Genomic DNA, 15,947 nt, shown 5'->3' with positions numbered 1-15,947 from the left:
TGATCGTTCTGAGTGCCACTGGTGGTTCTGATTTCGCGACCATTCTGGCTCTCCACCCCTGCTCTTGCGCAGTTCATTGGTTATAAAGCGGTTGCTCCCATTATCTGCTTGTTCTCCGTTCTGACATAATTTCTGCAGCAGTAACGAGTAGGAGGCTGCGTTGATCCTTTCCTCTCCGACCTTTTTGCACATATCTGCACATATGACACTGAAAAACAAATGCATGAAGGTGGAATAAAGGCTAAGGTGCAGGGTGGGAACTAGCTAAAGATGAGCTAGCCACTCAGGATCAGCAAGATGGATAAAAAGGATAAGAAGTCCTGAGTGTGTTCTCGTTTCCCTGATCTAATGCCCATAACAAGAAGAATTTCAGTCAAGATTAGGTTCAAGTAAGGTGGAGTTAAGTCTACCCAGTGTAACCTGATCGGCTGAGAACTTCTGGAGAATCAAGTGAGATATGTCAGGGTGTTCCAGGTCCACATGTGTGTCTTTCGCCACTGCTAAGGTCACTGAATAAGATAACTAAAGCACAAGGTGGTCAGTGATCAACACATAATAAGGTCCTAATTCCCACAAAGTTTTGACTGACTCAATAAAAACTGACTCAAATTGACCCAAAAGAAAAACAAAAGAAAGAAACGAGTTAGTAAACGACGAAAACCCTCCCCCAGACTTACTTCACAACGTCCCTGGTGTGAAAATAAATCAGAGAGAAGGAGAAAACAAGAATAATTTTTTTTTTTTTTTTTTCGAGATACTTACCTGGCGCGGAGCAGCCTGACAGAGCAAGACGCGGTTGCTCCGGTAAAGGATGCTCTGGAATGAGAGCAGCCAACTGCTTGCTCCAGTCAAGGGTCTCGGATTTTCTGATTTATGACCTGAGACTCAACAAACTAAAAACAAAAATAAGTAAAAAGAAAATCCTAATGTTAATGACACTTACCAGTGGGTTGCCTCCCACCAAGCGCTTGGTTTAAGTCTCTAGCTTGACTTGGTGACTGGATCAGTCGGGTTGAGCATGAGGGCTTGTTCCAAAACAAGCTCCACAATCAGACATGTTCAGCTCCAGAACTCTGCTCAACAACCCTTTCACAACAGCTTTCCCTTTCTCCTTCAGCTCATGTGTGAGAATAGCTCTGACTTTAGAGAAAGGTTTAGAGGTACCCTTGCACTTTACCTCATACTCAATGGAGTTTCCATCACACTTGAGAGGTATCAAAGTCATTGTAGGATCTCCCTTGACCCTTTTCTTCTGGACTTTCTGTTTCACCCTTGAATTCCCTCTGAATTTAGTAGGATCAATGCTAGGATCTTCATCAGAGAACAGCCTGCTCTCACCCTTATCACCATGCTCCTTCTCTGGAACAACCTTCAGCTTTTCTACATCAAACACTGAGATGCAAGAAGCGTGTGATGAGGAAGATCTGGTGGGTACAGCCTTGTAGAAAATTTTCTTGTTGATGTTGGAGAAGCAGACTCTCTTGTTGGGCATATCGATGGTTGCTCCAACAGTAGCCATGAATGTCCTTCCAAATATCAAAGGCATCTCATGATCCTTGTTCATCTCAACAACTTGAAACTCAGCAGGAACAATGCATTCCCCTACTTGAACATGAAGGCTGCGGATGGTTCCATATGGGACTGCTCTGGAAGAGTTTGCAAAGGTCAGGGTCAGCTGAGAACGCTCAATATCAGCAATACCCAAATCGTCTACAATAGCCTTTGAGACGAGATTCACACAAGAACCAGAGTCACACAGAGCATCCTTGAAGGTTGTTCCTGCGATGGAGCATGGGAAAACAAACTTTCCAGGATCATCAACCTTAGGCAATACCTTCAATGCTGGTGTAGACAGTGCTTTGATATAGAGGACCTTGATCTCCTCTTGAGTCTCTCTACAGTGTTTAAAGAACTGGAGCAATGGACGAATTTGCAGAGCATCTTCGAATGCAAGTTCTTTAGGAAGCCTTCTCACCATCTTGTTAAAACCTATCAGCTGCTCTTCACTAATGGGATCCATCAGATGTCTAGGTGGAATTGGATAGGGAACCTTGGGAACATAGACTCGAGATGGTGGAGTCTCAGCAGGTTCGCTAGGAGCAGTAACTCCAGAGCTAGCAGACTGCTCTGCTCTCTTTTCTGCGCCTGGAGCAGTCTCAGCAAACGGCTGCTCTATTGCATTACAGTGCTCAGTCCTAGGATTTTTATCAGTTCTTCCAGGAAGCGTCTCTTGTTGCCTCTTGACACTCTCAGCTGTTTGAGCAAGCTGAACATCGATCTTTCTTATGTGGATCGCAAGATTGTCATACTTGTTATTCAGCTCAGTGAACATGTTGCCCATCCTGGTGTCTATTTCCGTGGTTGCCTGATTCAACGCCTTGGCCTGAACCTGCTGACCCTGCAACAGCTGTTGCATCATCATACCCAGACCCTTCAGCTCATCTGGTTGACTGTTCCCGGTAGCTGGAACAGCATGCGGATTGCTCTGCGGTTGTCGCTGGTTCTGGTTCTGAATATGCCCGGTCGTAGGTTGTTCCATGCTGAAGACGTGCCCTTGGTTGTTTTTCAGTAGCTGATCAACCTTGGCAGTCAACTCATCTATTTTCTGGGCGTCAGAACTGTTTCCTTTCATGGAGCAATCACTCTCCTCTTTCTTATTAGCTGAGCTAGCAGCCATGTTCTCAATCAGCTTAAACGCTCCATCAGTAGTTTGAGTCATGAAGTCTCCATTGCTCGCAGAGTTCAGAGCACCTTGGTATTTCGAGTCCACTCCATCATAGAAAATATCCAGGAGGTAATCATCATCAAATCCATGGTGAGGACATTCTCTGCGATAGTCATTGAAGCGCTCCCATGCGTCGCAGAAAAGCTCACCAGTGATCTGTCTGAAGGAGGTGATCTTGTTCCTCAATGCAGCTGTTCTCGCCTTAGAGTAGAAATGGCTGAGGAACGCTGATCGAACCTGTTCCCATGAAGTGAGAGAGCCGGTAGGGAGAGAGTTCAACCACCGTGCAGCTTTTCCATCAAGAGAGAATGGGAATAACATGCACCTGATGTAATCTGGTGGAACACCATTCGCGCGAGTGAAACTGCAGACTTTTTCGAAGCTCTCAATATGCTCCATTGGAATTTCTGTAGAGAGACCAGATAACACCTTTCTCTGTACTAGACCAATCAAAGAAGGCTTGATCTCGAAGTCCTGCCTGGTGCAGGGTGGAGGGACAATGGCAGAGCGCGTAGTAGGGATGTTGCAAGGAAGGTTTCTCTGCCCGATTGGAACAGTCTGCGCCTGTTGTTCCTGCCGCGCGAGAGCAGCCTGTTCAGCAGCATCCTGCTGAGCTTGGATGGTCTGCTGCATTTGAAGCATCTGTTGTTGCATCTGTTGCAACTGAGCAGTGAGTTGCTCTTGATTGGCGTGATCACCCATAGTGGTGTCGGTTTGCCTTGGCTGTTGACGATTTGTTCTTTCTAACCTTGCTAGCTCCTGGTTGGTAAATGTAGCTAACTCTCCTTGTGCGTTTCTCCGAGTATGTCTACTGGTCATGCACCTGGAACATTAGCTGAAACAAAATGGATAAGGCAAGTTAGAGGTCTTAGACTAAATAAATAACCGAAAAATAAAGGTAAAAAGATGGTCCCCGGCAACGGCGCCAATTTGATATTACGTGTATACGCACACCAAATAACCTAATGTGCACACTACCACAATCGAATGGTATGTCGATGTAGCACTTTAGGATCGAATCCACAGAGACCAACTATTACACTTTACCTTTATGAGATCAATATCAAGCTAAAACAATATGGGGGTTTTAAAGTTGATTTCGTAACAAGCAAGTAAAAAGATTAATTAAAGATTTCAGATGATTAAAATGCTAGCCTAGGGTGGTTTGGTCGGGTGTTAAGCAAGTGTGAGCCAAACAATTATTCAAGTTTAATTAAGAGCAAGTCTAGAACTCGGATCACTCAAGTAGAACAGCCCACTGTCGTGGAACTGCCCCCTATGCTGATCGATCTTGATACCTAAACTCTCGTTTGGATCAAGATGCGACAGCAAGCAATAAAGATCAAGTCCGATAGGTTCACCAAACACCCTAATATCTACTTTCGCTGATTAGGGATGCTAGGCTCATTCATAACAGATCTAGCAACCTATTACACGGTTAATGAACAGGTTAAACCTAGGATCTAACATTAAGCGGCCAGATTAATGCAAGCATTAAGAATAGTTATGAATGAAGACAATCAATGGTTTCACTTATCTATGTTTAACTCACGGATCTAACACCCGAACACCCTAGACTAAGCAAGTTGACTACTCAGCCATGAACAGAGAAAACACAGAGATCAATTCTGAATAAGACTTCATGTAAATAAAAGAGATAGAAAGAGGGTTCAGGATAATCTTCTCTATGGTGAGAGAGATGGAGCCTTCTCCCTTTACAATCCAAAAGCACAAAAGTCTCCAATGGTTTTCTTCTGTCTAGAATAGCGTAGTATGATAAAAAGAAACCGAAAATATGATATATCAAAGCCACAGGCGGCTGGGAGAGAAAATAGGGATAATTAGGGCAAATCCCGTAATGATTGTAGTTTCCTAAAAAATCTCTGCCGCTGGAACACTCACTCGGAACAGTCACTTGGGTTGCTCCGCTATCCGGAACAGTCATCAAGACTGTTCTGCGTGAAAACCACCAAATTGCATTGTTTTCTGTCTCTTTTGTTCCAGCTGATCCATCTCCCATCCAATGCAACTCCAGACCTGTAATGACTCCAAAAGGACTAGGAAGACTCGATAAAGACTTGAAAACCAATTTAAAAGCATATATACAAGATGTATAAAACACCATATATCAAAAAGCTCCATAATGCAATAACAAATTAAATTAAAGATATTTAACAAATATTATACCCAAAAAAAACTTTGAAAGAAAAATTAGGGTGGGACCCATGCCACACCCTTCCCTTACCAGTGTCTGCCCCCGGATAGAACTAGTTTTGGACTCGGCAGATGGAACTATTTTGTAAGAGATACCGATTTTTGTATCCACTTAGACAGTGTGTAATTGAATATTGATACTATGCTAGGTTTTATAATTTTTCAACTCTAAACTAATTTACAGTGATGTCAAAAAAAAAAAAAAAAAAAAAACTAATTTACAGTGAACAAACTGATACATATTTATTAATAGATATTATTCAACTCTAAAGAGAAATTACTTTAAAGGCCATTAACTGGATACCAATTTTCAAAAATATCATAGCATTTGGGTTTATAGTTTAGTGATTATTGTTTAGAGTTTAGTATTTATGAGGTGAGATTGAGTTTATAAACTTCTATAAATAATTCTTAAACATTTATAAATGATTTAGGAGTGTTAGTTTAATATTTTTAATCACAAATTTAGGATATTTATAAATAGTCATTTTTAGAAATAAATTTAAAAAATGATATTAAGTTTGTGGTAAAATTAGAATTCTCCCAACTTTAAACTACTTTTGATAATTTGATCTTACATTGTAAGATATGAATTCGATGATATATTTACCTGAAAAATTATTTTAATATTTCGAAAGATATATAATATAATAATAATTTTAGTTTTAATGGTGCAGCTCTTAAAATGATATATGAATTAAAAGGATATGTTTGATGTTTTTTTATAATATGTGTTAAAAAAAATTAAAATCATACTTTATGAACGGAGATGTGTTAGATTAATACTATACATGGTGTTTACTAATGCATGTGTATATACTTTGATCATTTTTAGTATGTGTTAATATTTTATGAAATGAGAATAAATATATGTATATATACAGTAAGATTAGTCACTGTAAATAATATTTAATGATTATATAACTCGTAATTACTAAATAGAAATGTATAAACGTTTTGAATATAGAGTAGTAGTACTAGTAGCAGAGCCCAACCACAACCAAAACATATATCCACTTTTCTTTTTCTAGAAAGTATAAAAGAGATAGACTTGATCTATTATTATTGAGCCAAAATTATCATCATATGTGTAAAGGGGGTATATAAGCAGTCTACCTCGAAACATATTTGCTATACAAACCATAGGCTACTCAAAGTACGTCAACTCACTTAATAAGTAGTCAAACCCTAACGAGTTTTTACGTGTATAATATAAATATGAATTTTTACTATCTCCATAATGTGAACAAATTCAAATGATAGTTGACTTACAATCATCAAGCTCGTAACTGCAAATATATATAGCCAACTATGAACCCCCTCTAATATCATGCCACGTTCAAAATTCTATCACGTATGATACATATCAAGAGCGTATGGTCCCGTACAAAATGCCTCTTCATAATAATTATAAAATGACTCAATCGACAATAATTTGTAATTCACATAAAAAGTACACTTAGTAACTAAATTTAAAATACAATTAAATAATACACCGCCCATTATAGTATTGAGCGAATTCGAATTGGCAGATTTCTTACCTTTGAAATCATTGTTGTGATATTCGTTCTACCATCGACATGTGGCAGAGAGCTAATTAGAAATTGGGACCACAGAGTAGCAATACGATAAAATATTGCTTTTAAGGTGGGCCCATAACATACCTAACACCTTTTGAGTAATTTGTTCTGTCGTAATGTGCGAAGCATGTCCTGTCCAAGATCGTCGCTTTCCATATCTGGAGAAGGCAAGGTGTTCTGATCTCTACCGTACATGTGTGCATGCTTCCACGTCAATAGATTAGTGGGTAGTGCAATCAAAGAGGATTGTAAAATGTCAATCGCTCGGTGTGCAATGAGTGATGGAATGGTTTCGAAGTTTTAAGAATGTTTAGGTGTTCGAATACGAACGTTGGAAAAGCTCTAGGGCATCGAAGTTTTAGCTTAAGAGTACTAAAAACATATATATGTACATAATTGCAGAGTTTTAAACTTTACGAAAAACATAACCCAAAATACTCCACAAAAATATTTTAGATTGAGTTTTCCGTAAAGTTTAGAACCTCGCAATTATACACATAACAATGTATATATATATATATACACATATATGTATTTTTAGAACTCCTAAATTAAAAATCTCCATTAGAAATGCTTTTAGTGACAAAATCTCTTATTCGGCAACCGAGTTTTTTTTTTCTTTCGGAAAGGGCATTACATACAATAAAGAGTTGATATAGTGGATAACATTTTTAGATCACTTAGTAAAAAATTAAAAGGTTATGAATTCAATTTTGCTAGAAAATGTCTGTTCTTCTGAATATAGTTATAGTTTAACATGATCTGAATTTCGCCATTAGAAGATGTACAAGCTTTTGGATTCCGAATTTAATTTATAGTCATCCAAAAAGAGAGAAGTTCATATTTCGAGGTAATTTCTGATAATACATAAAGAATTGTCTAGTCCAATTTAGCGAAGAAAAAAGCCAAGCCACCTCACATTCATACATTGATTCATAGCCTTCTGAAATGACACACCAGTTAATATTTGCACTTCTTATAGCCCTTGCAATCCCCGTCAAATAGATTAACCAGTTTTACCCGAAATAGATTAACCAGTTTTACCCGAAATATATTCAAAGGATATATATTAAGCAACAGTCTTTTCCCATAAGAAAAAAAAAACAAAAAAAATTAGACAATTCTCTCGTCTATACTATTAAAAAAGAAACATTCTGAAAAAATCTACTTAAACAAAGTTGTTGGACCTATTCAATAGGATCTTAATATGTCTTATTTTATATTTACCTTAGTTAATCAAAATTATCAATATTGTTAAAATGGAAACTCCAACTGCCATCATCCGATATTTTTGAATCTAACATATTCTTTTACACATCGTAATATTTTAAGTGCATTAATATTCACTTCATTACGTGAGGAAAAAGTTAAAATAAATGAATAATATGGAATATACATATTTTCGACCTTATATAACCAAACATATATAAAATCAAAATACTACCCGTCGTGATGAAATTAGTTGGTAGGCTATTTTTAAAAAAAATGTGCGTATGAACTTACAAAATATGTTCAATGGTAGTATGCATATTACCAAATACAAACCAAATCCTTATACCATAAACCATATATTATTTACTCGTTTGACTCTTACCATTTTCATGTATTTTCTTGAATCTATTTATTTGTTCAAATACATATTTTCTAGAGATTTTTTATCATATTTTCAGTATAAATCAAACCCTATACCCTAAACCAAATTTCCATAAACTTTTAAGCCATATATCCTAAACCCTATTTCATATATTTCTAAACTATAATCTGATTTCATATACATGTACTTCATAAGACAAATCAAATAGTTTATTTAGTTTTATGTATTATTATAAAATATATAAAAAGTTTAATAATTTTTTAAAAAGGTGTTATCAGATTTTTCTGAGTTTTTACCTGAACAAATCGAATATTTTATTTAGTTTTATGTATTATTATAAAATACATGAGAAGTTTAGTCAATTTAAAAAGTGTTTTAATGTTTTTATGGGTTTTAATCTGGACAACATGTGTCGGTTCATATGTTGATGGCGAGTTTTTGAATTTTATCTGATTTTTAATTTATAGGTTTTCATTAAATCTAAATTTGGTGGAAACATATCAGTTGGTTTTTAATGTTTGGTTTTAGAAATTTTGAAACTGTTCATGTATTTACAAAGTTCAGTTTGGTTTTAGTTGGGTTATTAAGGTTTTGCTTTGGTTCGGTAACATAGTTTGAATCCGGCTAATATCTCAAAAATGGGCTCAATTCTGTTCCGGCTTAATTTTGTTTTTCAAGTAATTTCAGGTTTGTAGATAAAAATTGCTAGATAATTTAGAGTTTTCAGTTTAAATATCGGGTAATTCGGTTTGTTCGAATAAAAATATCAGATAATCTGGATAATTTTGAAATATTATGAATAAAATTTTGGGTTATTAAGCTTTACAGGTAATTTGGTTTATAAATTGTAATTTTAGGATATTTGGTTATTTAGAAATTAAATATAATTTATTATTTGTAGGTATATAATTTGTACTTTAAAATTCAGGCATCCATTTGATTTTCTATTCGGTTTCAGTTATTCGGCTCCCCAGATATATAATCAATACGGTTATTTATAAAATTCATTTTATTTTGGGTTTTGTGTGTGTTTCAGTTTGATATGGTTCGGTTCACGATTCCACATAAATGTGTTTAGAATTTTACACGATTTTATATAGAAATTCATATTAAGAAAATATTTAATTTTGAAAACAAACCCGCGCTTTCTAAACGCGGATCAAAATCTAGTTTTAATTAAGTACCCAGACAACTATAAAATTCTCACCTATGAGTTAATTTCTAGTTTCTTATAGAGAATAGATGGGTTATTAATACTTTACCGTATCCATATATTTGAAAACTAATTCAAAATCTATCCTAACTAGTCTGGATCATTGCATAGATTCTTCCTTACAATTCGTTCGTACCTATAATATTATGATTTTGTTTAAAAATATATAAATGGACAACATGCAATTGACGACTTACGTGGTCGATCTTCACAAGCCGACATCGAAACTCTGAAAATGATGGTTTCTAATACCCTAAGGAAACGGACAACATATACTTTAGAAGACAGTCCAGACATGTTAAGTCAAAATGTTTGGGTTGATTAAAAGATTTAGTAGATCAGATTATATACGATTCGTTGAGTTTGTTCTTAAAATTAAATAAGTTTATGTTGGCAGAGGCTTAGTGTCATAGCTAAACCCAATAGTTAGAAACCCATGTGTATTGAGATTCTAGTCATACACGCACAATAATTTTTTGTTATCAAACATGCACAACAATCTTTTTACTAAAAGTTCTACAAAAAGTCTTACTAATAATTATTCAATGAGGTATCGTAAGCTATGTAACATACAATTTAATGTAACATAAAATTTTACGTAACATAAATTAAGTAAATATATTATTTATTTATATTCATGAAAACATTCTATTTGCATTTCAAAATTGCCAAAAATACGAAGCTATTAATGATTTTGACTTATGCAATCTTAAAACAGGATATCGATGCCGTTTAAAAATCAGAGGATACAAGTTGGATTGAAAGTTTAATACTTTCTTAGATTTGTGTATGTCTTACACTTTGAACCGGTCAAAAATAATTATGGTTATGTAATTAATGACGACTAGAAAAAGTTCTCTAGCTCTCAAAATAGGCGGTGGTATGTAGAAGCATTATTTTTGCTAAAGTAAAAATATCCTTGTGACATTCTAATTAGTTGTCTATCTATTCTATTATTTATGAATTGATTTGGCTTATTTGTCACATTCTCCATAATTTTAGTTAATTTGCTTATTTGTCATATTTTCCATGATTTTAAGATAAATCATTAGTTTAATTAATATTATTATTAATTTTTTAATATTTTGATATCTATATATTTATCATGATATTTAAAATCATGATAAACATGAACCTATTTTACCGATATATATACTAATATTTTCTAAAAAAATATTATAATATATAATAAACATGATATTTACGACATTTAATTAATAAAAGATATTAATAATATATACCGATAATATCATCATTACTTTTCTCTTATTTATAATTTTAATAACTAATATTATAGCCAATTTCTCTGATTTTTTACTGAAAATATTGATCAAATACATATTATTATAAAATTTATATATAAGTATATTAATATATCTGAATTAAAATTTAAAATTTCTATCTAATTCAATTATTATTATCTTATAAAAAATAGAATTAAAAATTGTTAGATGTACAGATATATTAATCCGCACAAGGTGCGGGACATCAACTAGTTAACTTATTATATAAACATAACATATTTCTCAATCCTTTATACTTACTATTTTTAAAAATTAATGCCTCGGATATATATACTCTTGAAGACCTATGATTTTTACTAAATCAAATTATCAATCACCGTTAATTATACGATATGGGTCCAATACTTTATGTTATTGTTCACTTTTAAATGAAACTTTCCTGATATTTCTCTTTGGATGCTGGCACGTGTAGTTACAGTCACATTCAACCCTTAAATTTTGGGTTAATTTAAAACCCTAAGTTATATTTTAAACCCTAAGGTAACCTACCAAGTATTTAGCTAGAACAGCGTATTAAATGAGATACGATCCAAAGTTTGTCTGCATCCAAAAGACGACCCTAGTCGTTGACTTGTTTACCCATATTAATCTTCTGGAAACTATAGGAAACATCGCAGGATTTCAAGCAAACTGATTGTAGAAAAAACAAACAAATATCAACACAAATTTCAAGCTCGAAAAAAAAAGTTTCCATGCTCGAAGATGAAGTGACTAACGTATTACCGTTGGTCGACTAGTTTATTATAAATTAAGTTATGGGCTGATTAAAAAAAAGTTATGGGCTGATATATATAATAATATTACTGCAAATATAGCTTTCTCATTTTTTTGATACTGTTTTAGATGAATTTTAAATTAAATTCAAACCAAAAAAGTATTTTATAATAACTGCATCAATTTACAGAAAAAAAAAACGAACAAAAAATTGACTTCAAGTAGAAAATATATGTTCTTAGCGCTATGTAGTTTAAGTTGTACACCAAAGACTCAGAACCTCTTTGTAATTAAGCTTCCATGGACTGGGTTGAGATACGATGGTTGCATATCTCCTTCACATATTGTATGTAGACTCATCTATTTTTCTTCAGTCATATTCAGACTTTTATCACGGTGTCTTTTTTTCTGCAATGTGATTGCACTATATGTGCTCATACTTGCATTAGTTGTATTCTGAAATTAATTTATTCCTTTGTATCCGTTATACTATACATAGTCAGTACTGTTTCTCCTTATATTAATAGTCTCAAAAGTTCATAATGCACCTTTTCATCGGTAATAAATTATCTTTTTACTTAACTTTAATTTTATTTACAACGAAAACGTAATGTTATGTCCTTGATCGTGTGTAATTATTATGTGGTCGTAACTTAGAAAATTGTTTATTTTAACGGGAATTCTAATAATTTCAGTTAGCAATACAAAAAAAAAACTCTTAAAATTTCCACTAGTTTATTAATTACTACATGTAAAAGATATTCGATAACATATGCCTCTATAGTTAATACAGCTCTACAAATAATTAATATTGATGAATAAAGTAGTATATAAGTAGGCATCTATGTGGCATATAGTCAAAGTAAACTTAATATGTGAACCCCGAAGATGAGTAAATTAAAAGGTATGGGCGTTGCATCCCAAAGAACGTGGTATTTATGGAATTTTTCAACCAAATTGCTTTTCTTTATTTTTGTGGAATCATAACTTCATAGCTTAGTACTAAAGTGCATACATATCATATATATGTGAATATAGTTTTCTATTCATTTTAGAAGCTCAATGCACGTCGGAAGAAATAATAATTTTAGAAGCTCAATGCACGCAGCCACGACGTGCTCCAACATTCCCCTTGTTTCTTGTAGATATTTGGATTCATCAAAATATTTTTTCTTAGTTTTGCCTTTGCTCAGTAATTTATTTTCTAATGAATTAGCCAATATATTTCCTAGCGAGAATTTCCAATATCTTTTTAATGAGAATTTACACACATCTTATACTAACAAAAAAAATCATATATATATATTACCCCCATAGAGCATCTCCAAAAAAAAACTCTATCTTGAAGTTTCCAAACTCTATATTTGAAGTTTAAATATGCTTTTGGAGAAAAGCAAAACTTTAAACTCAACTTCAAAACTATTTATATTTTATAATATGGTCGTTATATTTTTCATAACTAATTTGAATTCATAAAACTTTTGTAAATAACGAGCACATATATAAACATATTACACCAATATTAATTAATAAAATATTATATTAAATATTAAAATTTAAATAAAAATAACTTAATTAATATTAAACTTCAAACAAAATACCATATTATTTCATAAAATGATTTTTGTAATGCATATATGATATATTAGTGCATTTTAAAGTAAAAATGACTCTCCTATTTTTTTATTTTGTAGATTACGAGCTAAAAGTTGTTAAAATCGGGTAATATTGATACTTGTAAATACATTAGATCGATTACTAGACTGAAGAGTCGGGGGCTTAATCAGTTGGAGGATGTTTGTCTATGGAAGAGGGAAAATGGGGAGTTCAAAGAAGGGTTTGTTACATCCCAAACTTGGAACCTGATTAGATGTAAGTCTCCAACAGTCTTTTGGTCTAAAGGAATTTGGTTTACTGAGGCTACACCAAAATTCTCTTTTATAGCTTGGCTAGCTGCTCATAACAGACTAGCAACGGGTGATAGAATGCTTCGTTGGAACCCGCAAGCTATCTCCACCTGTTGGCTGTGTAATACGGATATTGAAACAAGGGATCATCTCTTTTTTGAATGTCCCTATTCTAAAGAAGTTTGGAATGGTACGGTGAGGAGTCTGGCAGGCATGGGAAGGATCCATCAATGGGGCAGTGTAATCCGGTTTATTTCAAATGGGAATCAAGGGAGAAGCATTAATTTTTTGATGAGATACTGCTTTCAAGTGGTGATTTATGCTATCTGGCATGAGAGGAATATCAGGAGAGTAGGAGAACGTCCTCAACCAGCAGCTTGTCTGATTAACCGATTGGACAAAATTGTGAGAAATAGAGTTACTTCACTTCGAAAGACTGTAGGTGGGAAGCATGAGAAGACCATGGAGCTATGGTTTGCAAGGATTTAAATGAGGCAGCTTGTCTTTAGTTGAGAATTTTGTAGTTTGAGTTATGTGATGAGTTTGTAAAAAAAGTAGCAGTGAAACTCTGTACCAAGGTTTTTTTTGAATAAATTTAAAATTCTTTCAAAAAAAAAAAAGTAAATACATTAGATCGGAACAAGAAAGTAAAAGAGAAGCATAAAATATTGCTAAAAATTAATTTATTTTCGATGATATTAATACTCGTGAATATATTCGATAAGAACAAGAAAGAATTGAACGAAAAAGACATCAAAAACAACAACAACAAACATCTTCAGTTACACAAAAAAAAAATGGACAAGATTTGAAAATTTGAATGTTCCGGATCAAACTTACCTGACTATTAGTGTTGTTGTAATATTTAAATTTGTGTAATATTTATGTCTTCATGTAATTTTTTAAAATCTTTTTGTTAAGTTTTTTTGTATATTATTGTTGTCTAAATCTAACTTAAAATATTTTAAATCTTATTTTAAAGTTTATTTTAATTTTATGTGTAAAATTTAAAACCTGTAAACAAAATTTAAAATATTTATGAGATATAATTTTTTTAAAGATTAAAACAATAAACGAGAAAAATATATGTGAATCATAAATGTGATGTGTGATTATAGGGACCAAAATGCAAATAAAAATATGAAACTTCAAATTTGAAGTTTTGAATAGTGAAACTTTAAATATAGAGTTTCACTCCTCAAAAATTCAAATTTGAAGTTTTGAAGTTTCCTTTTGGAGAGCAAAAAATTTCATATTTGAAGTTATATAGTGTCTTTTGGAGATGCTCTAAGTTATGGACTTTAGAGGCGTCGACAATTCAATGGATCTATTCATAAAAGGAGGTGACATTTAATTAGGGCTGCGTGGTGTAAGTTGCTAAAAAATGGAAAACATTGAATATTCTGTAAAAAATATTTAAATTAATTAAATGTATATATGTATATGCACTCTTTTTTGTACGAGGAATCTAAAACAATTTACTGTTACTTTGCAAAAGATTTTTTTCAGTTGGTAAAAATGGTTTTTTGAAACTAGAATAATGGTCAGCTTTTGCAAGCTATTTAGAAGACATAAAAGTCTTGAAGATAAGTTTCAACAACTCAGAGCTCATTCGTATACTACGTACGCAGAATTCAACAGCGACATTCTTGCACGCATTGCAAGGAAGCAATCATCATTTGTTGTCCATATGATTACAGAATTGCCCATTTTGATTTACAGAATCTATGTGATTATTTTTATATTGCTGACAAAAAAAAATATATGCACTCTTTTATGCTGGTTACAAGATGTACATCTCATCATGCAAATCTTAGTTTAATGTTAAAACACTTTGGATAGCACCTTTTCTTTATGTCAATTGTAAATTTCAAAAATTATAATTGTATCAGGTAGAGAAACAAACAAACTTTCCTTTTTCCTATTTCTTCTTGTGCAATATCACATTAAAAAAAGTTCTATATCAAAAACTATATTTCCTTCTAAATTAAATACTTCGCGCTAAAATATTAGAAATGTGATTTCAATATATTAATCTTTTTGTCATATGTTGGATTATATTGAAAACATAAATTTTTTTATATATGCCGGAAAGAAACACATTTTTCTGGAACCATAAGTCGGCGAAAAATACAATTCATATAAAACTACATAGATATGAAAAAATCGAAATGATAGATTACTAAAACATAAGCTGAGAAAAATGGGCCAGTCTTCAAATTACGGATAAAAATAAGTCAAGAATTCTTGTTTGTAGACTTGAAATGATTTTCTATCCAAATAACCATTTTGGCAGAGACCTCAAAGCTTGCACAACATTAAGATGGTACTTCCATTGGATCCAGTCACATCGTAACACAACTAAAATCATTTGGATCTTCACATGAGAACCAGAAATAACATTCTTGTCACGAACCAAAGCAGAGACTCTCCGTAATCGTTCATCCATATCCGACAAAACCAATGAGATATAGGATAGGACCAGAATTGAATCCGTAAGAGTATCGGAATCTCAATACGTCAATAACCGAAATGATACGCATAATCGTAACCACATACCTGAACCAGAAATTACTGCCACCACAAACCAGATCTAGTTTTAGCAGTGGAAATTCAGAAATATACTCCCTATGTTTCATATTAAGTGTCGTTTTAGAGAAAAAAATTGTTACAAAATAAGTGTCGTTTTCGGTTTT

At 33.0% G+C, this 15,947-nt stretch overlaps 1 non-coding gene across 1 annotated transcript; it reads left to right on the top strand.

Annotated features, from left to right (window-relative positions):
• The first annotated feature begins 2,807 nt into the window (after nt 1-2,807).
• On the top strand, nt 2,808-2,914 carry LOC125578714. Its single transcript, XR_007316797.1, has one exon. It is a non-coding gene; the product is annotated as a small nucleolar RNA R71 (small nucleolar RNA).
• Nucleotides 2,915-15,947: the final 13,033 nt, after the last annotated feature.

Source organism: Brassica napus, chromosome A9 (assembly GCF_020379485.1).
Source record: "Brassica napus cultivar Da-Ae chromosome A9, Da-Ae, whole genome shotgun sequence".
In the NCBI taxonomy this organism is placed as follows: domain Eukaryota; kingdom Viridiplantae; phylum Streptophyta; class Magnoliopsida; order Brassicales; family Brassicaceae; genus Brassica; species Brassica napus.
The sequence above is the reverse complement of the archived record's forward strand: the minus strand, read 5'-3'. Positions and strand labels throughout refer to the sequence as shown.